General features: G+C 48.1%; 1 protein-coding gene across 4 annotated transcripts in view; it reads left to right on the plus strand.

Moving 5' to 3' along the window:
• Positions 1–4,624: 4,624 nt before the first annotated feature.
• Positions 4,625–23,047, plus strand: part of LOC138268282 (NACHT, LRR and PYD domains-containing protein 12-like) — a 368,481-nt gene continuing 350,058 nt past the window's right edge. For all 4 annotated transcript variants that reach the window (XM_069217780.1, XM_069217777.1, XM_069217778.1 and 1 more), the window contains exon 1: positions 4,625–4,755. The gene's annotated coding sequence lies outside the window, so the exon portion shown is untranslated. The remainder of the gene's footprint in view (positions 4,756–23,047) is intronic.

Raw genomic sequence — 23,047 nt, forward strand, 5'->3', positions numbered from 1 at the left:
CATGGGAGATTTCCACATCGATCTTGGACACTAAACCACAGTTTGACTCATGGGGTATAGCTCTCTTAAAACCATCCAAACTGCGATATCCGTTTCCCATATTGGCTACGGCTCCATAGTTAGTAAACGACCCCTGTAATCTCCAGGGGTGTCTATCCTCCCAGGAATCACAATCGATTGAACCCTGGATAAGGCAGCAAAAGAAGCAGGAAAGTATGCTGAAGCCTGTTCACGGGCTTTAACATGCCAGCAATCCAGTGACTACAGGCCCGCAATCATCAGATGACCCGTGTGTAGATTGGAGGTGGGTAACAGCTACCTTAAATGCACCAAGGAACATCTGACTCCACAATCTCAATGCAGTAAATGTAGTACAGCAGAAGGCTTTAAACATTCTATCCTGGAATGTTGCTGGGGCTGAAAACATTATCGCAGATGGCTTTTCATTAGCTATCAGTGGCAGCTACAAATTGATCACATTGCAAGAAACATGGCTAATTGACCCAACTCACCTAGGAGATTATATGTTGTATCATATTAGTGCCACAAAACCAAATAGATCTGGCGGACAGAGTGGAGGCCTAGCAACTTATGTTTCGACTGCTCTATGTGCAACCACAGAGCAACTACTGTTTTCGACTGACGATCTGCAGGCCATCAAGCTCAATTTTGGTGACAACTGCCAAGCAGCCCCTCTCATTATATTTAATGTTTACACCCATCCACGGAAGGCGTGGAAAGTTCTACTTTTTAGGAAATTATTGCATGAGGTTTCAGAAATAAAATATGCCCTCCCAACATGGGATATTTTGATGACAGGTGATTTTAATAGGAATTAAATTTATACTCCAGACAATGAAGAGCAGCTGGCCGCAGAATATGCTTTATGGCCAGTTTTACCACAGCCCTCTCAACCTCAGAAACAACTGGATGGCATGGACAGGGAACTGGTTGGTGCGTTAGAACACCTAAGTATGAGGGTTCTTAACGGGAGGACTATCAACGATACCCTGCCAGGGTACACTTGTTACAGCGTGAAGGTGGGTTCAACAATAGTCTATACCATTGTGTCTCTCTCTTTGTGATCACAGTTGAGGAAGTTCAAAATCGAAACCACCCTTCAAAGTGATCACTCATATCAGCATATTCAATTGAATCTGAATGCTGCAAGATATACCTCAGACTTGGTCACGTAGCTCACTGCCGAAGGTAACCACCAAGACAAAAGCAGTGTACCAATCCACAACATCTTTTCACACCTCAGCAGTGGAAGTGTGGTCTATCTTTTTATCTAGACTGTCTTCCTTTAGTTCTACACCTTGACCCGCACCTACATGAGCTTTACAAAGATTTCTGAGTCTGTCGGAAACAATTTTAACGCTGAGAAGGAGGCTGCGGAATGAGCTCAGAAAGATAAAAAAATCTAACTTTACAATAACCAGATGGGAGACAATAAAACATTTAAGAAAAAAATAGAAATCCCAGATATGGTTAGAACGTAAGGAAAAGGAGGATTACTTCTGGTCAAAACTATTTTTTAATTCAAAACTAGCCAATTCCAGGGCCTTTTGGGCAATGGTCAATGGCACTGACTGGATGTCAAGAGTCAATCACCATTTGTCCACTCCCGAGGAAAAATGGGTAAATCATCTGACCAACATGCTAACCCACCAAGAATGGACTCCTGAGGTAAACATCCAGTCAAAGGTACAAACAAGCCATGACCATGCCTACCGAAACCCCACGGGGTATGCAGCAGAGGCGGTAACCCAAGTGATCAAGAAGGGGCGCAGTAATGGTGCACCCGGCCCCAGTGGCCTCCCTCAGGCTGTATTTAAGGCAGTTCCTGAATACTGGTCCAAGCCACTTGCAATCCTCTTCACTGAAGTAGAACTGAGTGCAGTTGGAGAGGATCTAACATCAATCCGGTATTTAAGGGGGGGGGAATCGATCAAACCCGACTAATTATAGATTGATGGCTCCAATTGACTCTGAAGTTAAGTACTTTGCTTCTTTGGTCCTAGACGATTTGCTTGATTGGTCTAATTCTATCAACCTTGTCCCTTTGAACCAAAATGGCTTTCAGAAGGGATACGCACCATGATTAATATATTAGCATTAAGCGACATAGCTGATAAATAAAAGCATATTAAAGAAAAAACTGCATTATGTTTCATAGATTTTAAAAGTGCATGATTGCGTGGACAGAACCCTCCACTAGGGAAAGTTGTGAAGTTGGGGCCTGTATTAAAGAATCCTGCGAGGTATAGAAATGCTATAAGACAAAATCTGGGTACAAATCAAGTTAACTGATGGTACAAATTTCTCAAGGAAGATCCCAACTAATGCTGATCTCAAACAAGGGTATGTCCTGGCCCCGCATTTGTTCAAGCTTTTCATGGCTGACCTTTCCCCAAATCTGGATGAGATAAATTCACACTCCTCGAAGCTGGGAACTCTGGATATATCACATCTCTCATATGCAGACGATATCTTTCTACTGAGCCACAAAAGAGTTGGTCTACAACAGCTAGTCAACACTTTGGCCAATTTTGCGACAACCAATAAACTGGAAATTAATATTAGTAAGTCAAAAACGTGTCCATGTGGAGTACCTTTAGCCCTGCACTTTATCTCAAATTAGTTAATACAGTGTTAGAAGAGGTCAGTCATTACAAATATTTGGGCCCAAACTTAGACAATAAATTGAATTTTGCAGTGCAAAAGCAACATATTATACAGAAATGCAAAGCTTTGACATTCACCTTCAGTGCCCTTTCTAGGAAGTTGAATGGGCCTTCCTATAAACCCTTAATGCCTGTCATGTCCGCAAATCTTTTTCCAACAATAACGTATGGGAGTATGGCATTATACAGAAAAGAGTCTCTAATTTTGGACCAGCCACAAATCAAAAAAATAGAAGCGAGTCTTTTGTCTCCCTCATTGTGCATCATCCTCACAAGTTAGACTAGAATTTGGTCTTAAGCAGCAGCACGTACTTAGGGAATTTCATACAATTAAGACCTGGTATAAAATCAGGGGAAACAAGACGAGCCCATTAGTCGTTGCACTATGGAACTCTGTGGCTATAGGTTATGCATAATTACAGCAGACTGGTGCCAGCACAGTATTTGACTGCAACATACTCGGTGCACTTGAAACGCCGGATGCTTGTCATACAATAAGGGTCCTTGCTGTCTCTAGCGGACCAACCAGCATGGAAGAATGGTGGTGAGATGTCATGCAGGCTGTGCTGTGACAGAGGATATTGTTAATTTATTTGCATCGGTCCGGCCCTAAGAGAAGCTTGCTGTAGAAACCTGCGTTTGCTGTGAGTGGGGTTCGTTCCTGTCAGCCAGCAGTAATGAAAGTGCTTGATCCGGTTGAACCACAGATAAACTGCAAACTGGTGACATTATTAACCCTTCATGCTAAGATTCTTACAGGCTGCTTATGATCTCCCAACAACTCTCTTTTGGTTCTGTTCAGGTATGACTGTGAAGGCATGGTCTGATTAAGAAGGTGCAGTAGACATTTTCTCATATTATATATAACTTTAGTGACAAACAATTTTATAGCACCTAACAAATTGACATTTTATAGTGACTGTATTATTTCCCTTATAGAAAATCGTTTGTAATGTACTGATTGAGTTTTTCCAACAAGTTCCTTCTGGTTCACCCTAGACTAGATCTTGAAGGAGCAGTGTGATGAAGATAGCCAGTCAGGGCTGTGTATCTTATAATTTTAATAATATTTAATCTTAAGGCTTTTTAGCACTTTATGGCGATTTTGCTAGTTCTCGCATAGAAGCTGTGCTATTTTAGTAATGTAACTTGCATTTTATATCTTAATTAATTCAGTCTTTATAGTATTTTACAATGATTTTATACCTGCAACTGTTTTAATAGACTCACGTAAAGTGTTAAGTATATGTGTTGAAAGCCTGTCGTGGACTCTAATTTTGTAGTTTGAAGAACCTCATGTATTTTGTTTCTTTTTCTTTCCCATATCCTTTTTTTCTTCTTTCCTTTCACTAAGATTTTAATTAATCATGCAACTAAAGGTAAATTGGCATGTGCATTCAGAAACATTATTTTGTTCACAGCTTCAATACTGAGTTGATAAGGACTTGTATTTAGGAGTTAAATACCTCAGTGCTTCAATTGTTTAACTATGTGCCCCAATCACAGCCTATGTCATGTTTCTGACTGAGCACTGTTCATTGTCAGGCCCTGCTATCTGCAACAAGGTGATAATAATGAAAGCTAAACACACATTTCCCTCAACTTTAAAATAAATGTATAACCTTGTGCTTATTTAAAAATTAAATCAAGGTTGTGAGCTACTCTGAAGGTGTCTAGTAGCTACTGGTAGCTCGTGATCAACCTGTTGGAGACACCTGCATTAAGGTGTGTTAATCTGAAATTATTTTTCACTAGCAAACATTTATGATGGTGAGATTTAACCATCGTATTCGGGTCAGATGCGGCAATTAAGGTTTTATGGTTCTGACGTTCAGGTTGAAAGTGTCCCGAGCCTAAAGTGCTGTACGTCCCCCACGTGGGCAATAACAGGCTCTGCAGGTGTAGGGAGCGTCAAGAGGCAGTACACCGGTCTGCTTCACTGGCTGGGTGGAGTTTGCCCTGGGCCGCTCCGTGACTTTCCGCTCTCATACGGAGCTTTGCTTCTGTTCCTTCTGTTTCCTCATTGCTACGAAATTGGAAGGTGACAAGCAGAGAGAGGGGCCGTGAGGTAAGAAACCATTTACAACATAATCAGAATACGGTGGTCACTACTGAGCAGATTACTAAAAAGTATAATTTTACAGCGCTAGCTGGTTCGGACGCCCCAGGTAAACAGTTTCATCAATATACATCTTGTTTCTGTGAAAGAGAAAGTGAAAGTAGTTTGTTAAAACGCAATGTTGTCACATTTTTTCTTTTTCGTTTTTTCCGAAGACCATTGTGCAAGCTCCGGCAGGAGATATTTTTTAATGTTACCAACACTTTTCTATTATGATGCTTTCGGCTTTTAAGGAAATATGTTAATTTGCTGCTAATGAACAACATACAGTAAAATCCTAAACAGTGGTGTCTGGTGAACTGTGAATCTGCACGGGTGTAAATGCCATACGACATAAACATTGAGCGAAGCAAGCGAGCACAACTTCTAGTGAATTCCGCAAGGACCCCCCCTGCGAACCTTTTAGAAAAACACACAGGCGAGAGTTGCATTTAAACCACGATTTGAACCTAAACTGGCTTAACTGTCAACGTTTTGTATGAAATATTGCAGTACCTTTGCGGAGCGCGAGGCAAACCTTACTCTTTGGTAAGAGTATAGCTGTTACGCTCCCCACGAAAACGTACATAAATTGTGGGCGAAAAAAGTGGTTCTTCTTCACAATTCACCCAAAATGTGCAAAAAATCAATATGTAGCAAGTACCTGTAGCTGATGAGGCAGAAACATTTATTTTTGTTAAAATCTGAAGATTACGCAACAGATAGTGGGTTATTTGTAGTGCTGAAAAGTAGGGGAATCGCGACGGATCCCGGTTCCGGCACCGGTTTCTGGGCCGGACGTGGGATCAGGCGGATCAATGGTAATAGGCTGAATTTGTCCTTGTGTCTTTGTGTGACATAGGACACAATTATGCAGCGCCTACACGTTGTACGCATTGCGAACGGGATATCCATGACGTTGCGTTGAGTGCATCAACCTGCAGGCACTGGGGGACTTCTTTGAAGGCCCTGTAACATTTCACTGGAACAATAGGAGTCCTGGGAACTCTTTTGAGTTTCCTGGTTACAGCCACCAGACACGCGTCCTTGGGCTTGCCTTATCCCAAGTAGCAAACACCTCGCAGTCTCATCCCTGTTTGCACTCACACATCAGCCTGCATGGGGATGTCAGGTATACTGCTAGCTGTGATAGGCAGCACTGCTTAGATGAACAATGATAAACAGCCACATGTGTGGGAGATACTGGCAACCGAAGCAGACTGCTTGGTGTGTAAAGGTATAGTGCCCTGACCATTGATTCTATAGTACTGGAAGGACAAGACACCATGCACCAATCAGTTGGTGATTACTTGTGCATTCAATAATACTAACCGTGAAACATGTCCAAGCAAACATCTGAGCCCTGAGGTCATCACTCATTTCCTTCAACATGGCCAAGATCTTTTAACTGAGTGTAGTCACACTCACTGTCCTTCACTACCATAGTTGCCATGCCCATTTCAATGGGATGCAGAAACTCGTGCAGTGCTACCCACTACTGCTGGTTCCTGTTCCCTTCGTGACTCATGCCTATCTTGTAGAATACGTTGCAGGCTTGAAATAACATTAATCACCCTGTCTGCCACACCACATTTGACTTCTGGGTGGCCCCACTCACTGTTTTCCTTCGGCGTGCATGGGCGACTATCTGTACTTATCAGTTCCTTTGCCCGTGTACCTTCCTTTTCGTTAACAGACAGGTGTGTTTTTGCCCATTCAAAGCGGACCGTGGCACCATCAGCCTTTTTATTGGGCTGCCCCTAGCATGTGATTCTGCTGAATCTGACCTGCATGCGACACCTTCCCAATCCATGAACCAGGATCCCAGCCAAAAGCATTGCCCTCTCTTCCCCTGGTTTGTGATAGCCTGTGGCAAACTGTGCTTGAATGGTAACAATGCGCTTGACTTCAGGAGACCTCACTGAGTGAAAAAGTGGAATGTCTCAGTTGACATACTTGACCTAAAAAAGTAAGTTCATTTGGTGAGTGATATACAGTGGAAGAGGGATAATCAAAGTACCGAGCTCCGTTCTTGGTACATATTGTTGGTGGAACACGATGAAACCTGTTTACATACAAGTAAGCAACAATATAGTGGAGCAACACCCACTTCATGCTAAGACAGACCTAGAGAGCTTGCTCATTACTAAAGTCTGTCAGAGCTGGCATAACTTTGTGGGTCTGGCACAGTCAAAGACAAATTATGTGAGACAGGGAAGCAGTAGCCTGAACCTACCTTCCTGTCTTCCAACTCCATGGCGTCCAGAAGTAGCAAGTACTGGTCAGTCATGCACCTTCCGTTACAACTTATTGACGTGACTGCAGGTGGAGGAGAAGAGAGAGAGTCATGGTTATACAGGGAGTGCAGAATTATTAGGCAAGTTGTATTTTTGAGGATTAATTTTATTATTGAACAACAACCATGTTCTCAATGAACCCAAAAAACTCATTAATATCAAAGCTGAATATTTTTGGAAGTAGTTTTTAGTTTGTTTTTAGTTTTAGCTATGTTAGGGGGATATCTGTGTGTGCAGGTGACTATTACTGTGCATAATTATTAGGCAATTTAACCAAAAAAAAATATATACCCATTTCAATTATTTATTATTACCAGTGAAACCAATATAACATCTCAACATTCACAAATATACATTTCTGACATTCAAAAACAAAACAAAAACAAATCAGTGACCAATATAGCCACCTTTCTTTGCAAGGACACTCAAAAGCCTGCCATCCATGGATTCTGTCAGTGTTTTGATCTGTTCACCATCAACATTGCGTGCAGCAGCAACCACAGCCTCCCAGACACTGTTCAGAGAGGTGTACTGTTTTCCCTCCTTGTAAATCTCACATTTGATGATGGACCACAGGTTCTCAATGGGGTTCAGATCAGGTGAACAAGGAGGCCATGTCATTAGATTTCCTTCTTTTATACCCTTTCTTGCCAGCCACGCTGTGGAGTACTTGGACGCGTGTGATGGAGCATTGTCCTGCATGAAAATCATGTTTTGATTGAAGGATGCAGACTTCTTCCTGTACCACTGCTTGAAGAAGGTGTCTTCCAGGAACTGGCAGTAGGACTGGGAGTTGAGCTTGACTCCATCCTCAACCCGAAAAGGCCCCACAAGCTCATCTTTGATGATACCAGCACAAACCAGTACTCCACCTCCACCTTGCTGGCGTCTGAGTCGGACTGGAGCTCTCTGCCCTTTACCAATCCAGCCACGGGCCCATCCATCTGGCCCATCAAGACTCACTCTCATTTCATCAGTCCATAAAACCTTAGAAAAATCAGTCTTGAGATATTTATTGGCCCAGTCTTGACGTTTCAGCTTGTGTGTCTTGTTCAGTGGTGGTCGTCTTTCAGCCTTTCTTACCTTGGCCATGTCTCTGAGTATTGCACACCTTGTGCTTTTGGGCACTCCAGTGATGTTGCAGCTCTGAAATATGGCCAAACTGGTGGCAAGTGGCATCGTGGCAGCTGCACGCTTGACTTTTCTCAGTTCATGGGCAGTTATTTTGCGCCTTGGTTTTTCCACATGCTTCTTGCGACCCTGTTGACTATTTTGAATGAAACGCTTGATTGTTCGATGATCACGCTTCAGAAGCTTTGCAATTTTAAGAGTGCTGCATCCCTCTGCAAGATATCTCACTATTTTTGACTTTTCTGAGCCTGTCAAGTCCTTCTTTTGACCCATTTTGCCAAAGGAAAGGAAGTTGCCTAATAATTATGCACACCTGATATAGGGTGTTGATGTCATTAGACCACACCCCTTCTCATTACAGAGTTGCACATCACCTAATATGCTTAATTGGTAGTAGGCTTTCGAGCCTATACAGCTTGGAGTAAGACAACATGCATAAAGAGGATGATGTGGTCAAAATACTCATTTGCCTAATAATTCTGCACTCCCTGTAGACCATTCTGATTTGCATTCAGGTAACATAATCTAGCACTGTTAAAGTGTCCTGTGCAATAGATCCACAGGTGACTAAGGTGGATCATATCATTTTTTTTACGTTCATTTAATTGTCATGCCATTTCTTCATGTATTTTTCCTCATGTACTGCAGATTCATCATACACCATCTCCCCATTTGCCATTTCATTTTAAGTAATACAATGAAATAAGACATAACCAATATATAAGGGATAAAGGACCTGATTTAGAAGATGGTGGCAGGTTAGGTAGATATCCTGTCTGCCGGAAACTAAATCTCATTCTATCCTATGAAATTTAGATTACAGCGGACGGGATATCCATCACCGTTGTGACGGAGTAACCTGTCCACTGAGTTCTAAATCAGGCCAAACTCTCTCTCTGCTGTACATTATAAGGATATTGCAAATCACCAAGGAGTTCCAGAACAATGTAGAGAAATAAGGCAGAAGGTCGAGATCCTTTATAAGGTGAAGGAACTCTGAGGTGACTTTTATCCTTCTCATGTATGCAAGGGTGTACTTTATCACCTATAATACATGGTCACACCACCACCTTTCCCACAAACCACTTAAAACCTTGGTGGGTAGTTCTTTCATAAGAAAGAGCGAGCATATCTGAACATGAAGAATAAAATAAAACCTCTAGTGCAAAATGAAACACATAAAAAAACCTGGTAGATATTTGATGCAAACACATATCAGAAACAGTTCATTACAAGTTAGTTTTTATTTACACAATACTGCCATATTCTTCACGTACTACACTTTTCAGGGACATTAACGACTCTGCTGCATACCACCAGGTCGTATAGATACATGTTCGGTCGAGAATGGATTTATAGAGAGAAGTCCAGATTGAGGGGGAGGGATGGGTGTTTTATGGTGTTAATCGTAGGATAGGACAGACAAACTTCTTGGAAACACAGAGTATGGACAGTATAACCTAAATGCAACTTCTCCTTGTACAGCTGTAGCAGGATGCTTTCGCTACCGCAGTAGGACATGACCAACGTTTTATACATGAAGATTCTCTTAATTATGCAAAATGTCTGTATTGAACTGTCAATATATGTTTGTAAAACAATAACGTTTTTATTAAAAAGTTAGTTTTTATTTAAAAAAAAGAAAAAAGCTGCAGTAGCTCAGAATGTGTAGAAACATGCAGAAAGATTGTAGATTTTCTCTTTCTAAGCAGTACAAAAATTAAACATATTTTCAATGCTTGTCATTGTAAGCTATTAAAATAGAGTAGAGGACAGAAAAGCAACATTCCATTTGTATTGCTTTAAACAGCTGCTTCAGTTATGCTCAGTGACCTGATATGACTGCTGGCAGCAGGCATTGTGACATCAGGACTACACTGTAATAACTTATAATAGTCGACTTCTGATGTCTTCGCTTTATAATCGGTGACTGGGTGTGTCACAAGTTGAGGGTTATAAAGAAATCAGAGACTGCTGTTTATACAGGGATTGCTGAATTGCATATATTATAATATGGATAATATTTTTAGGATGAGGAGGGGTATAGGACAAGGAGTTAAGGGTAAAGGATTAAAGGTAAGTGGTTAAGGATAGGGGTTTAAATGTAAGAGCACAGTGCTTAAGGTAAGGGGTAGAGGGATAACTGGCCAAGAGAATAAGGAGTTAATGGAGTAATGTAAAGGTAAGGGTTTAAGGAGAGCGATACTTGAAAGGAGTTAGTGTAAGGGGCTGACATACTGGCAGAAAGGTAAGGGGATAGGATATGGGGTTAAGAGCAAGGGGGTTAAGTGAGTAAAGATCTAAGGGGATATGGAGCAAGGGTAAGAGGGTAAGGGTCAGGGATAAAGTAAATAAATAAAGTTACGGGCTTTAGGGTGTAAAGGTGAGGGGATACGTCATTAGAGGTAAGATGATATGGGTTAGATGTATTGGTTAAGGATGTAAAGATAACATTAAGGGTAAGGGTTATGGGTTATGGGTAAGGGGCACAGGGGATAAGAGATTAAGGATGCAAAGGTAAGGTTTTATGGGCAAGGCTACAGGATTAAAGTTAAAAAGTTTAGGGGTAAGAGAATACAGTTAAGGGGATAAGAAGGTAACAGCTTATGTGTATCATGATATGGGATTGAGGGTAAGGTTAAGGCTAAGAGGGTAAGGTTAAGGGTAAGAGGCTCAAGGATAAAATGAATTAGGGGGTATGGTAAGGGATTTATGCTCAGGGTAAAATATTAAGGATGTAGAGGTATGGAGATAAGTGCATGATTAAGAAATTATGGGTGAAGAGACAAAAGGAAAAACATTTAAGGATGTAAAGTTAAGGAGTTAGACGTAACAGGTTTAGAGTAAAAGGGTTAAGGATTTTAGAGGATTCATTTTTTATTAAAATGGAGTAAGATTAGAGTCAAAATCTAAATAAACAATGTAATAGTCGCAATGAAATTGTAAAGAAAAAAAACGCTTACATGCAGAATGACTAAAGGGTACACATTGAAGTGAAATGGTCGATAAACAGCAAACAGGTGTTTTTTGTGACTGATGGATTGATTCATAGTCATGTGTTGTGTCACACCGTTCTTGGACACAGCCCCCACACTGTGGCATTATACATTGAAAAATCATTTGCAATTGTCCTCAATGGCTAGGGCCCGACTCCTTCTCCTCATGAAACCAATGTAGTGCAAGGTACGGTTGTGCTCCGCTCTACGATGATTCCAGATGTGTGTGGCATGCTGACTGTTGATAGGGACCAGTCTGTAGTAGGTAAACTGTAAAACTGACACCATCGGCCTCCATCATTCCATTAACCTGTAATCAAGCTCTAATGCCTGTCCCACAACACATATCTCACACATTTCTGAGTACATAAATACATCAATTTATTCCTGCATGTCTCTGGTCAACTGTTGTAGGAAAGTGCCCCTGTTGGCATGGTTACCCCTCACTTTTTGCCTGATATTGATGCCAACTTGACTGAGAGTGTTCTGGAAACCTGGTAACCAGGTCCCAGCACCAGTGTTCTTTCCCAAAAACTGTACCATTGTTCCCACAATTGGCACATCCCTGGCACACAGTTAAGTCCCTTGTAAAAAGTACCCATGGTACCAAGGGACCTGTGGCCAGGGAAGGTTCCCAAGGGCTGCAGCATATATTATGCCACCCTGGGAGACCCGTCACCAAGCACCTGCACACTGCCATTGCAGCTTCTGTGTGCTGGTGGAGAGAAAAAGACAAATTTGACATGGCACCCCCCCCAGGGTGCCATACCCACAAACCACTGCCTGTGGCATAGGTAAGTCACCCCTCTAGCAGGCCTTACAGTAAGGCAGGTTGCATTATACCACATGTGATGGCATAGCTGCATGAGCAATATGGCCCTACAGTGTCTAAGTCAATTCTTAGACATTGTAAGTGCACTGAATATTGATTATATGGGCTGGGAGTTTGTCATAACAAACTCCACAGCTCCATAATGGCTTCACTAAATACTGGGAAGTTTGGTATAATGGCTTCACTGAATACTGGGAAGTTTGGTATCAAACTTCACAGTACAATAAACCCACACTGATGCCAGTGTTGGATTTATTGGAAAATGCACCCAGGGGGCATCTTTGAGATGATCCCTCTTTGTTAGCCAAACTGCTAGTGCAGGACTGATCAGTCTGTGCCAGCCAGCCCTTCCAGATGAGTTTCTGACCACATGGGGTGAGAGCCTTTGTACTCTCTTTTATGGTATTGTGGTCCAGCAGTTAGGCTTATCAGAGGGTAGTGGAAAGCATATGTTGTACACACACAGGCAATAAAGTGAAGCACACACTCCAGACAAATGGTTTTTACATAGCAAAAATATGTTTTTGTTACTTTATTTCTAGAACCACAACATTCAAGTTGAAGGTAAGTACTTTAGCAAGTATGTATCCAACATATGTATCAATACCACTTTGTTTCAATTTGCCAATTTAAATAGTTTTCAAGTAAATAGCCCTCCCCTGGACAAAGCCCCACTTTTGGCTGAAAGTCCGGCAGAAAGTTAGCAAAAACAAGGAGTGACCACCTCAGCTGGGACCACCCCTAAGTTGTCCAGAGCCGAGGTGACCCCTTCCTTTCAAAATCCTCCATCTTAGTTTGGAGGACAGGGAGGGAGTGTATACAGGAAGGGTGTAGCCATCCTCAGGGACAGTAGCCATTGGCTACTACCCTCTGACCCCTTTAACGCTCCTAAATCCAGGATTTAAGGGCTCACCTGAACCTAGCTCGCCATATTGCTGGTGACCTCACAAGAAGAAAGAAGAAGGACTGTTAAGCTGACCCCCAGCAGAGAAGACTGAAGGCACAAATTGACTTGGCCCCAGCTCTATAGGCCTGTGTCCAGCTTCTGAAGCCCTGCTACAAAAAGGCGACGCATCCTGCAGGACCAGCAACCTCTGAAAAGATCTTGGACCCTGCTCACCAGAGGACCAAGATCGTCAGTGGACAGTGTCTCTGTCCAGAAAGAAACTCCAACAAAGGACTCCGGAACCGTCCTGGATCTGCGAATCCTGCCCACTCTGCACCCAGCGCCCACTGCCAATCTCCAGCTGGCCCAATGGACTAGACCTGGTCCCCAGGCGATTCTGAGAAAGTCCTCACCCTGGGTTGACCCCTTCTGTCCACCACAACAACGTCTGCAGACTAAATCCAGAGGACCCCCCCGTCTGGATCCATATGACGATACCTTTCTAGAACTGTCTCGGAAAATTGAAGTGTCAAGTTTTAAAACATATATTTGCTATTTTCTTGAACAGCTTTTTTTTTAACTTGCCAAATCAAAACAAAGTGGTGTTGATACATATGTTTGATACTTACTTGCAAACGTACTTACCTGCAAACTGAATCTTGTGGTTCTGGAAATAAAGTAAAAACATATATTTTTGCTATATAAAAAGCATTGGCCTGGAGTTAGTCATTGAGTGAGTGCTTCCTTTATTGCCTTTGTGTACAACAAATGCTTCCCACTACCCTCTGATAAGCCTAGCTGCTCGACCACACTACTACAAAAGAGAGCATTAGTATTATCTACTTTAGCCTCTGTTAAGCCTCTGTGGAAACCCTGGACTCTGTGCACACACTATCTCATTTTGATATAGGACATACAGAGCTAGCTTCCTACAGATGTGGTCTGGGGAGGCCTCCCCTGCGTAGCCCTATTCAGAGAGCCCGGACAGGGCCCTTGGGCCGGCACTCCCTTCCTCCAGCCTGTCGTACCCTGAGGGACCTGGGAGTCCACCAGGCTCAGGAATGCTTCCCCTTCAGTGTCGGGTTCAGGGACCCCTGGCCAGGGCTCTGACAGGCCCCAGGGTGGGAACCCATATCCTGGGCTTCGTCCTCCGTCCTGCCAGGTGACAAGACACCCAAGACAGGGTCTGGGGTGGACTCCCCTGCATGGCTGTTTTCAGAGAATCCCGACTAAGCCCCTGCCAATCCTTGGGGTGGGCGCTTCCTTCCTCCTGCTTGCTGTACCCTAAGGGGCATGGGCCTGGGAATTAACCAGGCCCACGGAGGCTTCCCCTGCCAGTTCGGGTTCAGGGGCCCCAGGGGTTTTAACCCCTTGTCCTGGGCTTTGTTCTCCGGCCCTCCTGGTGGCAAGGTGCCCGGAAAAGGGTCCAGGTAGGACCCCCCTGCATGGCTGTGTTGAGAGAGCCCCGATGTGGCCCTGGGGCAGGTGCTTCCTTCCTCCAGCCTGCTGTACCCTGAGAACCTGGGAGTCCAACATGCCCTGGGAGGCTTCCCTTACCAGTTTGGGTTCAGGGGCCCAAGCTAGGCCCCATGGCAGGCCTCTGTCCGGCCCCTGGGTAGGAGCCCTCATCCTGGACTATGTCCTCCGGCCCACCGTGTGGCAAGGCGCCTAGGATGAGGTCCGGGAGGTCTCCCTTGCATGGCCCTGTTTGTAGAGCCCCAACTGGGCTCTGGGGCAGGTGCTTCCTTCCTCCAGCCTGCCGTACCCTGAGGGGCACAGGCCTAGGAGACCACCGGTCCCGGGGAGGCTTCCCCTGCGGTTTGGGTTCAGGGGCCCCACTAGAGCCAGGGGTCCGGCGGGCCCCAGGGTGGGAGCCCCCCATCCTAGGCTTTATCCTCCATTCTGCCAGGTGGCAACACACACGGGATGTTGTCCTACAGGTCCCTGGAGGTCTTTGCCCGTGTGTAAAGAAGGCCTTCGGGCCACAAGTCAGAGGTCTGTTGGGGCATCCTTGCAGCCCCATGCCTGAGGTCCAGCTGGGCCTCCAGAAACTCAGGCTGCAGAGTCCCCTGAGGGGTGAGCACATGCTCATTACGTAAAATCACAGTGCAACCAGATGGCTGTCCTCTGGGCCCGGCCAAGACCCCTGGGCATCTGGTCGCCCTTCATGTGCTCCTATGGCATGTCCAGATAGCTAGGCTGCCCCAGAAGTCCAGATTAGGGGTCATTGTGAGAAAGTAGCCTCTTTCTAGCCTTGTTACCCCCACTTTTGGCCTGTTTGTGAGTGTTTGTCAGGGTGTTTTCACTGTCTCACTGGGATCCTGCTAGCCAGGGCCCAGTGCTCATAGTGAAAACCCTATGTTTTCAGTATGTTTGTTATGTGTCACTGGGACCCTGCTAGCCAGCACCCCAGTGCTCATAAGTTTGTGACCTATATGTATGTGTTCCCTGTGTGATGCCTAACTGTCTCACTGAGGCTCTGCTAACCAGGACCTCAGTGGTTATGCTCTCTCATTTCTTTACAAATTGTCACTAACAGGCTAGTGACCAATTTCACCAATTCACATTGGCATACTGGAACACCCTTATAATTCCCTAGTATATGGTACTGAGGTACCCAGGGTATTGGGGTTCCAGGAAATCCCTATGGGCTGCAGCATTTCTTTTGCCACCCATTGGGAGCTCTGACAATTCTTACACAGGCCTGCCACTGCAGCCTGAGTGAAATAACGTCCACGTTATTTCACAGCCATTTACCACTGCACTTAAGTAACTTATAAGTCACCTATATGTCTAACCTTTACCTGGTAAAGGTTGGGTGCTAAGTTACTTAGGCCCTCATTCTGACCTTGGCGGTCGGCGGAGAGGTGGCGGTCGGACCGCGAACAGACCGGCGGTCAGAAAAATGGCATTCTGACCGCGGCGGTCACCGCCGCGATCGACCGCCACTTCCCCACTCCGACCGCCACGGCGGTCATGACCGCCGGGCTGGAGTTTGCGCACTCCGGCCCGGCGGTCGTCCCGAGACCGCCAACGGTATCATGACCCTGCCTACCGCCGCGGTTTCTGGTGGTCGGGAACCGCCATGCGAACCATGGCGGTAAGCACTATCGGGGCCAGGGAATTCCTTCCCTGGCACTGATAGGGGTCTCCCCCACCCCCCACTACCCACCCGAGTCCTCCCCCCACACCCTCCACCCCCCTGCCACCCCCCAGAGGTGGTACGAACCCCCTCCCCACCCACACCCCGACATGCACATACATGCACCCCGACATGCACACACCCCCAACATGCACATATACACACCCCCTACACACACATACACAACGGGGACACATACCCGCACACATACATGCAGACATGCGCACCTGCCGAACAGCACATATTACCCATAGACACAGCAGCACCCCCCGCCCGCATACACGCACTCACACACCCCCTCTACACACTCACACGCACACCCCCATACACGCCCACATCACACAACACCCCCCCTCCCCCTCCCCTCACGGACGGTCAACTTACCTTGTGCGTTGGTCCTCCGGGAGGCGACGGGAGCCATGGGGAGGTGACCGCCAACAGAACACCACCAACAGAAGACCGCCACACAGATATGTGGGTCGTAATTCTGTGGGCGGTGTTCTGCTGGCGTGGCGGTGGAGGTTGACCAGTCTCCACTTTTCCGCCGACCGCCAGTTTCCCGGCGGAACGCTCCCAGCGGTCGGAATGCGCACAGCGGCATACCGCTGCGGTCGGCGGTCTTCACCGCGGCGGTAACTCGGCGGTCTCGCGAAAAGACCGCCAAGGTCAGAATGAGGGCCTTAGTGTGTGGGCACCCTGGCACTAGCCAAGGTGCCCCCACATTGTTCAGGGCAAATTCCCCGGACTTTGTGAGTGCGGGGACACCATTACACGCGTGCACTATACATATGTCACGACATATGTATGGCGTCACAATGGTAACTCCGAACATGGCCATGTAACATGTCTAAGATCATGGAATTGTCACCCCAATGCCATTCTGGCATTGGGGAGACAATTCCATGATCCCCTGAGTCTCTAGCCCAGACCCGGGTACTGCCAAACTACCTTTCACGGGGTTTCACTGCAGCTGCTGCTGCTGCCAACCCCTCAGACAGGGTTCTGCCCTCCTGGGGTCCAGCCAGGCTTGGCCCAGGAAGGCAGAACAAAGGACTTCCTCAGAGAGAGGGTGTTACATCCTCTCCCTTTGGAATAAGGTGTCAGGGCTGGGGAGGAGTAGCCTCCCCCAGCCTCTGGAAATGCTTTGATGGGCACAGATGGTGCCCATCTCTGCATAAGCCAGTCTACACCGGTTCAGGGATCCCCCAGCCCTGCTCTGGCGCGAAACTGGACAAAGGAAAGGGGAGCGACCACTCCCCTGACCTGCACCTCCCCTGGGAGGTGCCCAGAGCTCCTCCAGTGTGCTCCAGACCTCTGCCATCTTGGAAACAGAGGTGCTGCTGGCACACTGGACTGCTCTGAGTGGCCAGGGCCAGCAGGTGACGTCAGAGACTCCTTCTGATAGGCTCTTACCTGTGTTGCTAGCCTATCCTCCTTTCTAAGTAGCCAAACCTCCTTTTCTGGCTATTTAGGGTCTCTGCTTTGGGGAATTCTTTAGATAACGAATGCAAGAGCTCATCAGAGTTCCTCTGCATCTCTCTCTTCACCTTCTACCAAGGAATCGACTGCTGACCGTGCTGGAAGCCTGCAAAACCGCAACAAGGTAGCAAAGATGACTACTGCAACCTTGTATCGCTGATCCTGCCGCCTTCTCGACTGCTTTCCTGGTGGTGCATGCTGTGGGGGTAGTCTGCCTCCTCTCTGCACTAGAAGCTCCGAAGAAATCTCCTGTGGGTTGACGGAATCTTCCCCCTGCAACCGCAGGCACCAAAAGACTGCATCACCGGTCCTCTGGGTCCCCTCTCAGCACGACGAGCGTGGTCCCTGGAACTCAGCAACTCTGTCCAAGTGACTCCCACAGTCCAGTGACTTTTCAGTCCAAGTTTGGTGGAGGTAAGTCCTTGCCTCCCCACGCCAGACTGCATTGCAGGGTACCGCGTGATTTGCAGCTGCTCCGGCTCCTGTGCACTCTTCCAGGATTTCCTTTGTGCACAGCCAAGCCTGGGTCCCCGACACTCTAACCTGCAGTGCACGACCTCCTGAGTTGTCCTCCGGCGTTGTGGGGCCTTCTTTTGTGACTTCGGGTGAGCTCCGGTTCACTCTTCTTCGTAGTGCCTGTTCCGGCACTTCTGCGGGTGCTGCTTGCTTCTGAGTGGGCTCCTTGTCTTGCTGGGCGCCCCCTCTGTCTCCTCACGCAATTGGCGACATTCTGGTCCCTCCTGGGCCACAGCAGCATCCAAAAACCCTAACTGCAACCCTTGCAGCTAGCAAGGCTTGTTTGTGGTCTTTCTGCATGGAAACACCTCTGCAAGCTTCTTCACGACGTGGGACATCCATCCTCCAAAGGGGAAGTTCCTAGTCCTCTTCGTTCTTGCAGAATCCACAGCTTCTACCATCTGGTGGCAGCTTCTTTGCACCCACAGCTGGCATTTCCTGGGCATCTGCCCACTCCCGACTTGATCGTGACTTTTGGACTTGGTCCCCTTGTTCCACAGGTACTCTCGTCTGGAAATCCATTGTTGTTGCATTGCTGGTGTTGGTCTTCCTTGCAGAATTCCCCTATCACGACTTCTGTGCTCTCTGGGGAACTTAGGTGCACTTTGCACCCACTTTTCAGGGTCTTGGGCTGGGCTATTTTTCTAACCCTCACTGTTTTCTTACAGTCCCAGCGACCCTCTACAAGGTCACATAGGTTTGGGGTCCATACGTTATTCGCATTCCACTTTTGGAGTATATGGTTTGTGTTGCCCCTATACCTATGTGCTCTCATTGCAACCTATTGTGACTGTACATTGCTTGCATTGCTTTCTATTGCTATTACTGCATAATTTTGGTATTGTGTACATATATCTTGTGTATATTTGCTATCCTCATACTGAGGGTACTCACTGAGATACCTTTGGCATATTGTCATAAAAATAAAGTACCTTTATTTTTAGTATATCTGTGTATTTTGTTTTCTTATGATATTGTGCATATGACACCAGTGGTATAGTAGGAGCTTTACACGTCTCCTAGTTCAGCCTAAGCTGCTCTGCTAAGCTACCTTTTCTATCAGCCTAAGCTGCTAAACACCTCTTCTACACTAATAAGGGATAACTGGACCTGGTGCAGAGTGTAAGTACCCCTTGGTACCACTACAAACCAGGCCAGCCTCCTACAGTCATTCACTTCCTCAAGCCCAGCCAGGTCTCCAGAAGGTAGTGTGCATTCTTGTTGATGGTCGCCTCCGTTCCTCAGTGTGCACGGAGTACAAGGGGGGGGGGGCGGGTACACTTTCTCTGGATTACTAGGGACATGCTACTCCAGACCCCCTTCGGGTCCAGTGGTGCTTGACTGTGTGCCGCAAGAGCCCGGGCTGGCTTGCCCCAGGGCCCGGGTGTGCAGCCGCCTTGCAGCCCTGTCCAGTGTGTCTCTCCTCCAAACCTGGCCTCCCAGAGAGCAAACTGACATCTCGGGGCATGAGATGAGCGCTCCCTTCCTCCAGCTGCCATACACTGAAGGGTCTGGACGTACACTGGGCCAAGTGAGGCTTCCCTTGCTGGCTTAGATTCAGAGGCTCCGGCTGGGCCCCAGGGCTTTGCTGGTGTGTAAAGAGGCTTCTGGGCCCTAGGTTGGAGGTCCATTGGGGACCCCTTGCAGCCCTATGCCTGTGGGCCAGCTGGGGTGTCAAGAACCCAGGGAGTCCCCATTTCCTGCAGGGGTGAGCACAGGCTCCTTATGTTGAGACATGGCACGAACAGGTGGCTGTCCTCCAAGCCTGGCCTGCTGGTCGCTCTGAGACCACCCTCCCCCACCCCCACCCCCACCCCAGGCATCTGCTCATGATCCAGGTATTCCTATGGCACGTTGAGATGGCTGGGCTGCCCCAGATGTCCTGATAAGGGCTCATTTGCTTCCTCAAAGCCCAGCCAGGGCACCAGGAGGATAGGTGCATTTTCGCCAACAGGTCCCTTGGTGCACACGGAGTACAAGAAAGGGGGGTAGCCTTCCTCCAGATTACTAGCGATAGGCTACTCCGGACCCCCTTGGGGTCCAGTGGTTTTTGACTGGGCGCCTCAAGGGCCCGGGCTGGCCAAGGGAGGCTTCCCCTGCTGATTTGGGTTCAGGGGCTCCGGCTAGGCCGTGGGACTCTTGTAGGCCCCAGAGTGGCAACCCCCTGTCTGGGCTTTGTCCTCTGCCCCACGGGGTGGCAAATAACCTGGGACGGGGTCCCGCAGGCCCTGGGAGGGCTGTGCTGGTGTGTAGTAAAGATGCCTCTAGGCCCCAGGTCAGAGGTCCGTTGGGGCCCCCTTGCAGCCCTGTGCCCATGGGCCAGCTGGGGCTTGGAGAAACCCTGCAGGGGTGAAAACAGGCTCCGTATGTTGAGGCACGGCACAAACAGAGCCCGGCCATCTGGTCGATCCGAGCCCCCCTCTCCCTCCACAGGGGCATCTGGTCATGCTCCATGCCTTCCTGTAGCACGTTGAGATGGCTGGGGAGCCCCAGAAGTCCTGATGAGGGCTTATTTGCTTCTTCAAAGCACAGCCAGGGCTCCAGGAGGTTGGGTGCATTTTCACTGACGGTTCCCTCTGTTCCTCGGTGCACACAGAGTTCAAGAAAGGGAGCTAGCCTTCCTCCAGATTAATAGGGACAGGCTACTCTGGAGCTCCTTGTGGTCCAGGGATTTTTGACCGGGTGCACACCGGATGCGAGGCTGCCTTGCAGCCCTGCCCTATGGGTCTCTCCTCTGAACCTGGCTTCCCAGGGAGCAAACTGACAACCTGGGGCCTGAAGTGGGTGCTCCCTTCCTCCGGCATCTGTACCCTGAAGGGCCCAGACCAGGAAGTCCACTGTGTCCAGGGAGGCTTCTTCTGTTGGTTTGGGTTCAGGGGCTTTGGCCAGGGCTACGGTGGGCCCCCGGGGTGGGAGCCCTTGTCCTGGGCTTCGTCCTCGTCCTCCGGCCCGCCGGGTGGCAAAGAGCCTGGGATGGGGTCCCGCAGGTCCCAGGAAGGCTTTGTTGGCATGTGAAGAGGCCTCCCTCCCCGGGTCCGAGGTCTGTCTGGGCCCCCTCGCAGCTCTGTGCCTGAGTCCTAGCTGAGGCTCTGAGAGCCCAGGCTGCAGAGTCCCCTGAAGGGGCAAGCATATTCTCCTTATGTTGAGACACAATGCAACCATATGACTGTCCTCTGTGCCCAGTCATCTGGTTGCCCTGAGACCCCAGGGCATCTTGTTGCGCTCTGTGCATTCTAATGGCACGTCCAGATGGCCAGTCTGACCCGAGGAGGCTTCCCCTATGGGTCGTGCTCAGGAGCCTGTCTGGGCCCGGGGCCTGGGGTTAGGGTGGGAGCCCCTATCCGGGGCTTCATCATCCAGCCCGCTGTGTGGCAAGGTGCCCAGGACGGGGTCCCGGGGGGCTCAAGGAGGCCTCACCTGCATGGCCTGGTTCATGAGCCCTGACCAGCCCCCGCTGGGCCCTAGGGTGGGTGTTCCCTTCCTCCAGCCTGCTGCACAATGAAGGGCCTGGACATGGGAGTTCACCAGGCCTGGGGAGGCTTCCCCTGCCAGTTTAGATTCAGTGGCTCCAGGGTGGGAGCCCCCGTCCTGGGCTTTGTCCTCTGGCCCGCCGTGTGGGAAAGCAACTGGAAAGGGGTTCCACAGGCCCTGATAGGCCTTCACCAGCATGTAAAGAAGCCTCTGGGCCCGGGGTCAAAGGTCCGTCGAGGACCCCCTCGCAGTCCCATTGTAGGAAACTACCCTCTTTCTTGGTATGGTTACCCTCTTTTTCTGTCTGATATCAGTGTGTTTGACTGTGTTCACTGGCATCCTGCTAACCAGGACCCCTGTGATTATGCTCTCTCTCCCAAAACTCTGTATTTCATCCCACAAATGGCACTATGGCTGCAGCATATATTTTTCCGCCAATAGGGAGCCCAAGCAACGGGTTCTGCAGGACTGCAATTGAAGCCTGCATGAAAAGGTGCAAGCACCCTTTCACTGCCACTTTTCAGTGCACCATGTCACTTATAAGTCACCCCTGTGGCAGGCCTTCTAGCCCAGAGGGCAGGGTGCAAAGTACATGTGTGTGAGGACACCCCTGCCCTAGCAGAGGGGCCCCCACGAACTCCAGGCCCATTTTGCCAGACTTCGTGAGTGCGGGGGCGCCATTTTACGCATGTACTGCACGTATGTCAATACCTATGTCCAGCTACATAATGGTAACTCCGAACAAAGGCATGTTCGGTATCAAACATGTTGGAAACATACCCCAATGCTTTTGCAAACATTGGTTGTAAGATCCAATGCACTCCGGGGGCTTCTTAGAGAACCCCCAGTATTGCCATTACAGCTTTCTGAGGGTTTCTTGGCAGCCCAAGCTGCTGCCACCTCCCAGACAGGTTTCTGCCCTCCTGTTGCTTGAGAAGCTCAAGCCCAGGAAGGCAGAACAAAGATTTCCTTTGTGAAAGGGGTGTTACACCCTCTCTCTTTGGAAATAGGTGTTACAGGCTTAGGGGGGTAGCCTCCCCAGGCCACTCGTAATGCTTTAAAGGGCACATTTGGTGCCCTCCTTGCATAAACCAGTCTACACTAGTTCAGGGACCCCCAGTCACTGTTTCTGTCGCAAAACTGGACAAAGAAAAGGGGAGTGACCACTCCCCTGTCCATCACCACCCCAGTGGTGGTGCTCAGAGCTCCTCCAGAGGGTCCCAGGTTTTTGCCATCTTGGATTCAAGGTTGGCAGGGAACTCTGTGAGCATCTGAGTGGCTAGTGCCAGCAGGTGATGTCAGAGCCCCCTCCTGATAGGTGATCACCCAGCTAGGTGACCAATCCCCCTTTCAGAGCTATTTAGGGTCTCTCTCTTGGGTGTTTCCTCAGATTCGAATTGCAAGACTCCAACAGGGTTCCTCTGCAACCTCCACTTCGACTTCTGACCGAAGAAACTGCATCTGGACGCTCCAGGACCCGACAAACTACAACAAAGAAGCAAGACACCTCCT

The sequence above is a fragment of the Pleurodeles waltl genome, chromosome 12, assembly GCF_031143425.1.
Source record: "Pleurodeles waltl isolate 20211129_DDA chromosome 12, aPleWal1.hap1.20221129, whole genome shotgun sequence".
Classification (NCBI taxonomy): domain Eukaryota; kingdom Metazoa; phylum Chordata; class Amphibia; order Caudata; family Salamandridae; genus Pleurodeles; species Pleurodeles waltl.